The 12,573-nt window shown below is 41.3% G+C and overlaps 2 long non-coding RNA genes across 12 annotated transcripts in view; one reads left to right on the forward strand and one right to left on the reverse strand.

Moving 5' to 3' along the window:
- Window positions 1-12,573, reverse strand: part of LOC103280448 (uncharacterized) — a 200,854-nt gene that overhangs the window by 55,043 nt on the left and 133,238 nt on the right. For 4 of the 11 annotated variants that reach the window (XR_010006827.1, XR_010006822.1, XR_010006824.1 and 1 more), the window contains one exon: window positions 9,007-9,380. The exons of the other annotated variants lie outside the window; for them this stretch is intronic. This is a non-coding gene — a long non-coding RNA (uncharacterized LOC103280448). Of the gene's footprint in view, window positions 1-9,006; window positions 9,381-12,573 lie in introns of those variants that run through there. 11 annotated transcript variants of the gene reach the window in all.
- LOC134299601 (uncharacterized) lies at window positions 648-1,782 on the forward strand. Its single transcript, XR_010006815.1, has 2 exons — window positions 648-1,200; window positions 1,285-1,782. It is a non-coding gene; the product is annotated as an uncharacterized LOC134299601 (long non-coding RNA).

A 12,573-nucleotide genomic window follows, 5' to 3' on the forward strand; every position in this document is an offset into this window, starting at 1 on the left:
GAGTTACCAGCACTCTGAGAAAGAAGGTTAAAGATCCTGCAAAATTATAGCTTCCATAATTCCATAGCATTGAGCCATGGCAGTTTAAATGACGTCAAACTGCATTAATCCTACAGTACAGACATACGACTAACTCTCCTACCTACCAAGTTATATATAGTTTTTAAATGGCTTTTTAGAATTCTGCATTTATTTTTTTGGCTTTGGGGAAGTTAATAATCAAATGAACATTAATAGGTGGAAAGTAATTTGACCTATGTGCAAAACAACAAGTCCCAAGGCAAAGTCAAATGCATGGGCAGCTCTCAAGCAATGAACAACTTGTTCTTCCTCTGCTCTGCAGGTGAGCTTCAAAGTATTTAAAGAGGTGGTGCTATGGCTTACAGCTGTGATTTCAGCTACAGCTAATGGATATTGAGACATAATTTATAAGCAGCAAAGGTTTTTAGCAAAGTTATACAATGGTCAACAAGTCAAATCAGGTTAATTAAAAAACAACAACCCTATCCCTTGCACAGGAAAGCTTTGTTTGCCTTCTTTTTAGTAAAAATGACTTAACTGACCAATATTTTTGCCACCACTTCAGTGCCAGAAATCGGGCTTTCTAATGGCAGCAATTTTCTTCAAACTTAAGAAAACTGTTTTAAGCTAATTATGTTATGATTGAGCCTCGTGGCTCTGTTACTGACAGGCGTGGGCGTAAGACTCCTCGAGAGTCAGATACTCTCGAGGAGCGAGAGAGAAAAAGACTGCGAGACATATTTGCAGCACCATCTGATGAAGAGTCTTTCGAGGGGTTTACGGAGAGAATGGAGGAGGGGCAGGTTAGCTCGGAGGAGGATGAGATGGATTGGACTCGGGTAAGGGAGGAATTGGGTGCCACTGGCCATGATGGGGCAGAAGATGAATGGGGACCTTCAGGATCAGATCCATGGCTTAGCTGGAGGGATGGGACGGGATCCACAGCTGGAGATGCTGTTGGGCGTAGTCAGAGGTGTTCCAGCTCTGACGAGGAAAGTGATGAGGAAACGCCCGGGTTAAGGAGGACAGCTGACAGTGATGAAGATTTGTAACTGGCATAAAATGGGGCTTGGGAGCAATTGCAAATTGCGTTGGGCAAGGTAATCTGGGCAAACGCTTGGGATCCGTGTGTGTGTGGGACGCTTCCCTGAAGACTTGTGTGCTTTCCTGTGCTGAGACGTAAGTTGATTGGAATCCAGGGTCAGACGGCGGGAGGGATTGTGTGGGCATTTGTTTGTGCAAACCTGTGCTTACTCTTATTAGCTTGACCTTCCGTCGTCTTCCTGACGGACGCCATCTCCTGCTTTGAATACCCGGACTGAACTGACCACGGCTTGGCTTCATCCCCTTCTTGGACTTGGGAAAACTACAAACGTCTGCTTCTGGCTTTGAACTACGGAACGGAACTGGTCTACTCTACTGTTGCATTCCCTGGCTGATTTGTTCGTGCTGGAAGATCCTGTCTGCTGTGTGTGTGTGGGAGCGACGCAAGTTACTGTAAACACTGTGTTGGCAGCAGAGAGGAATCTGCTGCCAATTAGTTGCATTCTTTGTATCTTTTGTTCTTGGCTCTCGTTTTGTTTATATTCAGGCTGAAGCAAGCAGTTTGTTTTTTACCCGGATTAAACTCCGGTTTAATCCGGTTTATCTTTTGAACATTTATTTTGCCCCTTTTTGCTCCTAAAGGCAAATACTGCCTGGCCCTTGTGTTTTACGGGCTTGTTTTGAGTTCTGTAACCTAATAAACTCTGTTACTTTGAATCTCGTGGCGTTCTGTCCTTGACAAATTATACTAGCAGACCTCTATCTAATGTTTAAAAGATTAATCCTCCTGAATGCTATAATTCAATTTCAGTTTTATAAATTGAAAATTTGCTACCATTATCCTGGGCACCTGTGGGTCAGATTTACATTGTTTACAGTCATGCTCAAATGAAGTGTTTGCCTTGATTCACAGCCAGACCTCTTAGCATGTTAGTCGGGATTCCATGACTATGAGCTTTCCCTTCTGCCATAAATAACCTTTTCTTCAAAGGCCTGCAATAAATTGGTCAGCCTCTAATGTGGCTATTATGTGCACTATTAATTTATTTAGAGGGCAGTATAGAAATGCCTGACACTTGGCAAAATAATTCTATAATGAGGAATGGCAAAGTGAAAATTATGAAAGACAGCAAAGAACAACAGAAACTATAGAAAATTACAGAAGTAGGTGAGCCTACTTGGGCATGGTGGAGATGAACATTTATAGTAACTCTGGTTTTCTGGTCTATAAGTGGGCATATTTAATAGAATCATAGAATCATGGAGTTGTAAGAGACCTCATGAGCCATCCAGATGAGCCTCCTGCCAAGAAGCAGGAAAATCTCATTCAAAGCACCCCCGACAGATGGCCATCCAGCCTTTGCTTAAAGGCCTCCAAAGAAGGAGCCTCCACCACACTCAGAGGCAGAGAATTCCACTGTTGAATGGCTCTCACAGTGAAGAAGTTCTTCCTAATGTTCAGGTGAAATCTCTTTTCCTGTAGTTTGAAGCCATTGTTCCTCGTCCTAGTCTCCAGGGCAGTAGAAAACAAGCTTGCTCCCTCCTCCCTCACATCATGTCTCCTCTCAGCCTTCTCTTCTGCATGCGAAACATGCCCAGTTCTTTAAGCCTCTCCTCATAGGGCTTGTTCTCCAGACCCTTGATCATTTTAGTCACCCTCCTTTGAACACGTTCCAGCTTGTCAACATCTCTATTAAATTGCAGTGCCCAGAATTGGTCACATTATTCCAGGTGTGGTCAGACCAAGGCTGAATAGAGGGGTAGCATGACTTCTCTGGATCTAGACACTATACTCCTATTTATGCAGGCCAAAATCCCATTGGCTTTTTTAGCCGCAGCATCACATTGTTGGCTCATGTTCAACTTGTTGTCCACAAGGACTCCAAGATCTTTTTCACACGTGCTGCTGTCGAGGCAGATGTCCCCTATTCTGTACCTCTGCATTTCATTTTTTCTGCCTAAGTGGAATATCTTTCATTTGTCCCTGTTGAACTTAATTTTGTTAATTTCAGCCCATCTCTCTAATCTGGTAACATTGTTTTGAATTCTGCTCCTGTCTTCTGAAGTAATGGCTATCCCTCCCAATTTGGTGTCGTCTGCAAATTTGATGATCATGCCTTCTAACTCTTCATCTAAGTCATTAATAAAGATGTTAAACAGAACCGGGCCCAGGAAGGAACCCTGCTTATGGCACTCCACTCGACAATTCTTTTCAGGATGAAGAAGACGCTTTGGGTTCGTTCACTTAACCAATTACAGATCCACCTGACCGTAGTTTTGCCTAGCCCACATTTGACTAGTTTGTTTGCCAGAAGGTCATGGGAGACCTTGTCAAAGGCCTTACTAAAATCTAGATATGCTACATTCACAGCATTCCCTGCATTGACCCAGCTTGTAACTTTATAAAAAAAACTATTTATCCATAATCACACAGTCTTATATGCTAAAACAATATGTGGACATGAGGAAGGCACATCCTAAAGATTCAACTGAATTGTACATGTGGATGAAATATTATTGAATGGTCTATTTTATGCAAACAATGATTTATTTAGTTGTGTTTGTGTTTTTGTTGAAGTTTTTGGGAGGCAGTGACACAGTGAATGTTTGGATATGGAAGGCCTTTCTTAACTTCTGGAGGCTTATATCAAGTAGAATGCATACTGACTACAACAATTTCAAACACTTTAAAAAAATATATAAATCCCCTCCCCCCCCCTCCCCCCAAAATTGGTAAGCTGGAATGGGAGGACAACTCAGCAGAAGAACAACTGACAGCCTTACAAGCCAGTGTTGAAAATAACTTGCTAGATTGATTGGTCCATTTATTTCATTCATAAAAGGACTTCTACTTATAACAGGAAAAAAAATCTGCTGCTAATTTATGTATATTATAAATATTCCCATTCATTTTTTTCCTTTTCTCCCATTCACTTTGTTTTGGGGGGCAAGCTTTTATAGCTAGATACAATATTATGTGCTAGTTAAGACAACTCTCTCTCTCTCTGTATGTGTATTAATGAGTGCACATATACAAGTCTGTTTGTCTTTAAGCAGGTTGGAGTGTGGTGAAAATCCTTGAAAGAAGGTCTTAATGCAATGCTTCCATTTTCTTTCTCAAATCAAGCAATTGTAGCTTCTCCTGTAAGTATGAAATAACCTCTTTCTTTCAAGGTCAGTAAAGCATTAATCACAATTTTTCTGAACATGCTTCAAATATAGCAGGTGGGAACACTTCCTGGAGCTGCCACTCTAATTTGAGAAAGACGAGCTGGCTGCAAGTAAAGTCAAATCACCGCAAAATGCCCTATGTTGTGGACTATTTCCCTGGTCTATAATAGAGATAGGTAGTATTTTCCCTAAAAATGATTAGGGGTTTCATCAGATGGGCAGGGAGAAAGCAGGGGAAACTGGGGGACAGTGGAGGGAACCATCTTGCTCTGTTCCCTCTCCTAGAGGTCCAACTTCTGCCACCCCATGTCCTTTCCCATTTCAGATCCATCTTTCCCCCGGTTTTGTGCCATTAGGAGATGGGTGCCCCACAGAGCCCTCCAGAAGTTGTCCTGTGTCTAGTGATGGACTCCGTGGGACTCCATTACGGCAGAGTGTAGAAACAACGCAATGATACAAGGAAGATTGTGTTTGAAGAGGTTGTAGCTTAGGCTGACAAGAATGGCCAGAAACAGAACTGGATTTTGACATGGCAGAAATTTTTAACACAGTTCTTGGAGTATTCTTCAACCCAGGATTTTTTTTGTGTGTCAAGAGCGACTTGAGAAACTGCAAGTTGCTTCTGGTGTGAGAGAATTGGCCGTCTGCAAGGACGTTGCCCAGGGAATGCCCAGATGTTTTGATGTTTCTACCATCCTCATGGGAGGCTTCTCTCATGTCCCTGCATGGGCAGCTGGAGCTGACAGAGAGAGCTCATCCACGCTTTGCCCAAATAGGATTTGAACTGGCAACCTTCAGGTCAGCAACCCAGCCTTCAAGTCAGCAGTCCTGCTGGCACAAGGGTTTAACCCACTGCGCCACCAAAATTTAATCTTAATGAAACCTAGCATGAGACCTGGGATGAAACCTAGAGTAAACTCTAGTGAGACCTGTTGTGGAAGTTTGCATAAGATCATTTAAAGAGAGGCTAAGCTGTTTGCTTTTCCTTTGTTTGATTTCCTCTTCTTTTAAAGGTTGCAATGGATTCCCAATAGCCATCACAAAGAGCAGAAAATGATTAGTTTTTAGGAGTGGAAAGGTGCTTCCATAGCCATTCTAATGCAAAGCTTTCCAAGTACAGTAGTCTCACTTATCCAAGCTAAACAGGCCGGCAGAAGCTTGGATAAGCGAATATCTTGGATAATAAGGAGGGATTAAGGAAAAGCCTATTAAACATCAAATTAGGTTATGATTTTACAAATTAAGCACCAAAACATCATGTTTTGCAACAAATTTGACAGAAAAAGCAGTTCAATACGCAGTAATGTTATGTTGTAATTACTGTATTTACGAATTTAGTACCAAAATATCATGATATATTGAAAACATTGACTACAAAAATGACTTGGATAATCCAGAAACTTGGATAAGCGAGGCTTGGATAAGTGAGACTCTACTGTACTTAGCTTCCAGGGTCCATTCAGTTCTACCCACTTCTATGTACTTGGTTCTGAAATTAACCTACCCAGTTTTAAAATTGAAAACCTTATACTTTAGATATATTTCCCAGCAAAATATATTTCCTCTAGTTGTTCACAAGGAGTTTTTCATCCACATATATCAATCTGCTGATTACAATGGCTTATTTGGGCTAGCAACAGACTGACACAGTGAAAACATCAACTCACAAATATTTCTCTCTCTCTAAAAAAAATTGTTTGCATTCTAAGTAAGCCCAAAATTTGAAACTTGCAGAATAAAAGTCTGTGTCACTTAAATGACATTTTAGAAAGCTTTTCTAAATGAGAGCACCTAATAGGAAGCTTGTTACAAATAAGGCACACAATGTTACATGCATTGCCAGTTGAACAGAAGCAGATTGAGCGAGAGCCATATGTCCGCACTGGTACTGGCCTAGAACAGCCAAGTATACTCCTCCACAGAGTACCCAGCATTTTATGCAATACTTTGAAATATGACAGCCATGCTTCACATTTATTGAGATGAAGCAAGGCCCACAGGGAGAGAACAGTCATCGGATCCTGTTGCAGACTTGATGAAAGAGAAATCTGCCAGGTTGTTAGAAAATATCAAAATATTAATTTTTCACAGAGAAAAAGGCACTTTCATTTTTAAAAAAGGTTTTACCTTTCATAGAGGGGAATTATTTTTAATTTGTTTCATGAGCAAGCCAGACCTTTCATTTTCTTGCTCTGCATGTTTTGCCATGAACAGGGAAACGTTTGGATTACATGCCATGTGTTTGAATCCTTTTCCTCTCCCTCCCTTTCTTCCCAAAAGAGAAATAAAAGTCAAAACTAAGAAAAGGGAGAGATGAAAAAGGAAACATCTTGTCTGGAAACCACTGTCAAAATGAGGATCTGCTTATAAAATCAAATAACACAGAGAAAAAATGCTACTTTCTGCAATCGTTTTTGAAACCAATTTTAATTAGAACCCAAAATAAGTCAAACGTTGATGAGAATAAAAACATATTCAGCCACAAAGTTAAAAAAAATAGCATAAAAAGAAAAATCTTGCATGGAGTTAGTTTCACAGATATATAAACCCCACTTGCCTAGTTTCCCACAGACCTCACAGCCTCTGAGGATGCCTGTCATAGATGTGGGTGAAACATCAGGAGAGAATGCTTCTAGAACATGGCCATTAGAGGTGTGCATGAAAAATTTCCCTTCGTTTCCTCTGTGCTATCGTTTTGTTTTGACAGTTAGTCTACACAAAACAAAGAATGACATTTTCATAGGAAACGAGAGGCGACATGAAAATAAAAGCTGCACAATCATTGTGCTTGCTTTCGTTTCCTTTCCTTTCGGCCCTGTAACAATAAGCAGGTACTGACAGAGGGCTGCTTTCCCATTACAACTGATGTGTACCAATGGGTGTTAATAATAATATTAATATAAATAACGATGGTTACTCTGCTACCCTAAGCTGAGTCTGGGTCCGGGAGAGCAGTGCCTCCCAATTACATCCAATATGGATCAATGGGTCTTTATGGTCATATTTATATTAATATTAAGAACAGCAGTTACTCTGCTACCCTAAGCCAAGTCTGAGTCCGGGAAAGCAGTGCCTCCCAATTACATCTGATGTGGATCAATGGGTCTTAATGATCATATTTATATTAATATTAAGAACAACAGTTATTCTGGCACCCTAAGCTGAGTCTGGATCCGGGAGAGAGTCTTGGAAGCCCTCCCATTGCAGCTAATGGTCCAAAAATTTTAGGTTTTTTTATAAGCCAGGAGAAAATTTGTGTCGTATAGGCAGCCAATTTTCATTAGTGGGACACGAATATGAAAATGAGATGACATTAATGAAACCACTCAAAACAAACAGCAATTCTATAATAATGCACACCTCTAATGGCCATACAGCCCAGAAAACTCACAACAACCTAGTAATTCCGGCCATGAAAGCCTTTGACAACATCATGCATGCTTGTTTGCTTTTTTATTCTTTTAGTCTTTCTTTTCTGAGCAGTCTCAAAGAATTTCCTACAGCTCACACTGCGTTTCTTGAACTATGGCCTCATGTCTCAAGTTAATAATAATAGCAGGATAAGTAGAGACACATCCTCAGTGTACTTGAACCCAGCACCCACTGTGCATTTTCCCTGTGCATGCAATTAAAACCAACAGAAAGGCAAAGCGGAATGTCGGCATTGTTCTCTCCTGTTAGATTATGTTTCAATTGTACATGTTCCCATCAGAGAGAGGAGAGATTTCCTACAGGGAAATAAGATCCCAGCTTACAAGGCTGATGAGTCTCACCTCGGCAAGAGACACAAAATCAAACATAGTGTCTTATGAAAGAAACAGGAGGATTATACTTCACAAAACAAATTTATCAAACAATAGAAAAGCTAGGTGATTGCCACTGAGAAAACTAAAGGCACACAGGCAATAGCCCATGGACTCCATTGGAGCTCCCTTATAGTCAGTTTCATAGCGTGTAAGTCTTGGCATGACACAAAAATGAAACCCTCATCTATGAAATCAATCATTATAGGCCATGAGGGAAGAGAGAACAGGGAAATTGCATGCTGGAATTCCTTAAAGTTAATGTAAACCATATTTCCTAGAGGCAACAGCATTGTTGTATATGAGGATTGGATGTCAACATTTAGCAGCTTCTGGCATACCTTTCTGTAAGTATTAGACTGCATTGGTACTGTTGAGCCAAAGATAGCTCATCAGGCTTAAAAATAATCTAAACCACCCTTTCCCAACAGGTGTCCCATAGTTGGTAGACTATAATTCCCTCCCTTTTTGTCCATTAGTGATGCTGGGCAGAGGGGCACCACATATAGATTAACAACTGATGGTGCCCCTAGATGAAATGGGAGAGGAGGCAATAGGAACCCTCTCTATCTCTTGAGAACCCACCCAGTTCACTTACAGTCCAAGCTTTAGCACATAAACTTGTTCTGCTCCTGTTAAGTCAGCACACTACCCTAACTGGTAGTGGTGGTAAAACAAGGGTGGCGAGATTGTCAGCTTCTAGGAATCAGTTTTTCATTAGGATCTTAAGGTTCATCAACTGCACCCCAGTATCAAAATGGTGATTCAAGAAGGCATATAGAGAACTGCAAAACAAGTTGCTTCTAAGTCAGTGGTTCTCAACTTGTGGGTCCCTCGATGTTTGGGCCTTCAACTCCCAGAAATCCTAACTGCTGGTAAACTGGCTGGGATTTCTGGGAGTTGTAGGCAAAAACACCTGGGGAACTGTCCTGCTCACTTCTAAGGATCAGTCTGAACGCAGATCAGAGATGGCTGCTCTCAAATCCAATCTTTATTGAAGAACACATGACTTTGGAAAAGTCAGGAATGACCCAATGTTTACATACAACTATTTTTATAACTTTTGATGCTACGTAACACCACACGTAAATATCATCATCAAGTCCCACCCCCAATATCACATTACTACCATTTTCACACACTAAACCAATTATAATTGTTTATACTTTCGGCCCCAAGTTCCCAGGCATATTCTATCTTCTTCTGCCAGGTGCTCCTGGGATTGTTTATGTTATGACTCCCAGTTACAGGGCTGAATTACCAAAGCCCTGTAACTGGGTTCCATGACATGGTGCCCTCCTTTTCTTCGTCCTCCTCTTCGGTTCTTCTTTCATCACAAGCCTGAAACAAAACAATAATTCTATGTGTCCATTTTGTCCAAAGTACCCATATATTTTTTCAGTAAGCTACGATGGAATACAGGGTGTATTTTCCCTAAACTTTTTGGCAATGCCAACTGGAAAGTCACCTCGTTGATAACACCCTGTATTCTAAATGGTCCAATATATTTAGGGCCCAATTTTTTCGAAGGTAGCCCCAGTTTGATGTTTTGGGTACTTAGCCACACTAAATCTCCTTTCTCCAATTTATCACCTTCCACCCTCTTTCTGTCTGCGAATACTTTATACTTTTTATGTGCTTCTTTTAAGGATGCAGTCACTTGACTCCAGCATTCCATCATTTGCGCTTTCCATTTCCCTGCCTCTGTTCCCTCATTCTCTGTCCATCTTGGCAGCTGGGGCAGAGGCTGTATTTCATACCCGTAAACTACTTCAAAGGGGGTTTTATTTGTTGCTGAATGTATAGTCGAATTAAAAGCTAGTTCTGCAAAAGCCAACCACCGAGACCAGTCATTTTGTCTCATGTTAGAGTACATTCGAAGGAACTGCCCAAGTGTCTGCTGAGTACGTTCTACCGCCCCATTTGTCATGGGGTGAAAAGCAGAACTTAAACTCCTTTCTGCTCCTAGCATTTCCAGGAATTTTTCCCAAAATTTTGCTGTGAATTGTACTCCTCTGTCACTGACCACTCTACTGGGACATCCATGCAGTTTGTAAATGTGGTTTATGTACAATTCAGCTAGTTTCTCGGCTGATGGTAGTTTCGTCAGTGCTATAAAGTGGGCCTGTTTAGAAAACAGGTCCAATACTGTCCAAATATAACGATGTCCTTTGCTAACCGGCAGTTCCCCCACAAAGTCCATAGCTACACATTCCCAAGGTCTGGTAGGTTCTGCTACTGTTTGTAATAATCCCATTGGCTTCCCTCCTCTCGATTTATTTCTGGCACAATCATCACATTGAACAACATAATTTTTTATGTCCTTCCTCATCCCTGGCCACCAGCAATGTTTTGCTATTGCTTTTGTTGTTTTTGTAATTCCTGTATGACCAGCGCTCTGGTTGTTGTGAAAACGATGCAAAATCTTGATCCTTAATGTTGCTGGGATATACAGTTTCTTGTTCACAAACCAAAATCCCCCCTTCTGCTCCCCCTGTTCTGCATTGGATGCGATCCACTGGTCTCCTTCATAAGACTGTTTCAGCTCGTTTCCCCAATTATCTTTTCCGTCGAGTTCAACCATAGCAGTGTTCTCCTTTTGGGTTTGTGCTCTTGTTCTGACAGCTAAGCCCCATTGTTTGTTAGAGAATATTGTTCCCTCTTTTGCTGTGGGTATTCCTTCGTGTTGAGGCATGCGTGAAAGAGCATCTGCCAAGACATTCTGCTTCCCTTGAAAAAACTTTAATTGGAAATCGAACCTGCTGAAGTATTGTGCCCATCTAATCTGTTTGGGGGACAATTTTCGAGGGGACTTTAAATACTGGAGGTTCTTATGGTCAGACCAAATTTCAAATGGGATTCCGCTTCCTTCGAGAAAGTGTCGCCAGCATTCTAAGGCTTTTAATATGGCTAGTGCCTCTTTTTCCCATATCGGCCAACATTTTTCAGTTTCGCTGAACTTCCGGGACAAATATCCACAGGGTTTTAAGTTCCCATTTTGATCCTTTTGCAATAGTACTGCCCCATACGCACAGTCTGAGGCATCGCAATGGATTATGAAAGGGCTCCTGATATCGGGGTGTTTTAGAATGGGTCCTTCTGTGAAGCATTCTTTTAGGGTTTCAAATGCCTTTTGGCATTCTGGCGTCCAACTTAGTTTGGCGCCAGGAGCTTTTACTTTTGCTGTCTCTCCTTTCCCTTTTGTTTTTAAAAGTTCAGTAAGGGGTGCGGTTATTTGCGCGAAGCCTTTTATGAAGGATCTATAAAAATTTGCAAACCCCAGAAACGATTGCAATTGCCTCCTTGTTTGAGGCACTCCCCATTCTTTTACATCTGATACTTTAGCTGGATCCATAGCTAACCCTTCTGGAGATATCCGATACCCCAGAAAGTCAATTTGAGTTTTATTAAATTCACATTTGGACAGTTTTGCGTACAGCTTTGCTTCTCTTAGTCTCTGCAAAACTTCCCGGACCAATTTCACGTGCTTTTCCTTATCTTCAGTCACAATCAAGATATCATCAAGAAATATGAATACCCCTCTGTACAACAATGGGTGCAGTATTTCATTTATAAGCTGCATAAAGCACCCGCCTCCATTTTTTAATCCGAAAGGTAAAATTTTATATTCAAAATGGCCGAATGCGCAGGAAAATGCAGTTTTCCAAGTATCCTCCGGTTTGATCCTTAATTTATGATATGCTTCAATTAAATCAAGTTTAGTAAATATGCTCCCTTTTTTCAATACGGTAATTAAATCCTTTACTAAGGGCATAGGGTATTTATTGTCCTTAGTAATTGCATTTAAATTTCGATAATCAATGCACAATCTTAGGGAGTTGTCTTTCTTTCTCCTGAATAACACTGGGGCCCCGAGAGGAGAATTGGATGGCTTAATGAAGCCCCGCGCCAGGTTTTTATCAATGTATTTCCTCAATTCCTCCTTCTCCTGCACAGACATGGGATACACTTTTGGTTTTGGTAAGTTTGCTCCGGGGGTTATTTCAATTTCTACTTCTATATTCCTTTTGGGAGGTAATTTACTTGCCTCTTTCTGATTGAACACATCCACAAAGTCTCTGTATTCAGGTGGCAATAGCAGTGGGTCTATTTCACCTTCTTCATCTCCCTCGTCCTCCTCTTCTGCAATCTTGCTTATCTCCCATTGCGTCTGCTGTTCTTTAAATGCTAGGCTCTTTCCTCTCCAATCTACTTCGGGATTTGCCTGTTCGAGCCATGGTATCCCTAATATTACGTGGTTTGTGGCAATAGGGGCTATCACAAAGGATATTCTTCCTTCCCATTTGCCTATTTTACATGGGACCTCCCGTATTTCCTTTGTAGATACTTCCCCAGTAGCAACTGATCCGTCTAGCTGCGAAAACGCAATTGGGGAGTCAAGCGCCATCTGCTGGCATTTCAACGCTCCTGCTAACTCTGGAGTTATAATATTCCTGGAACAACCACAATCCACAAATGCCTTGCAGGTGGCCCGATTCTCTAGCCCCGAGAGGCAGATTGGCACTACTATCAT

The sequence above is a fragment of the Anolis carolinensis genome, chromosome 5 (assembly GCF_035594765.1).
Source record: "Anolis carolinensis isolate JA03-04 chromosome 5, rAnoCar3.1.pri, whole genome shotgun sequence".
In the NCBI taxonomy this organism is placed as follows: domain Eukaryota; kingdom Metazoa; phylum Chordata; class Lepidosauria; order Squamata; family Dactyloidae; genus Anolis; species Anolis carolinensis.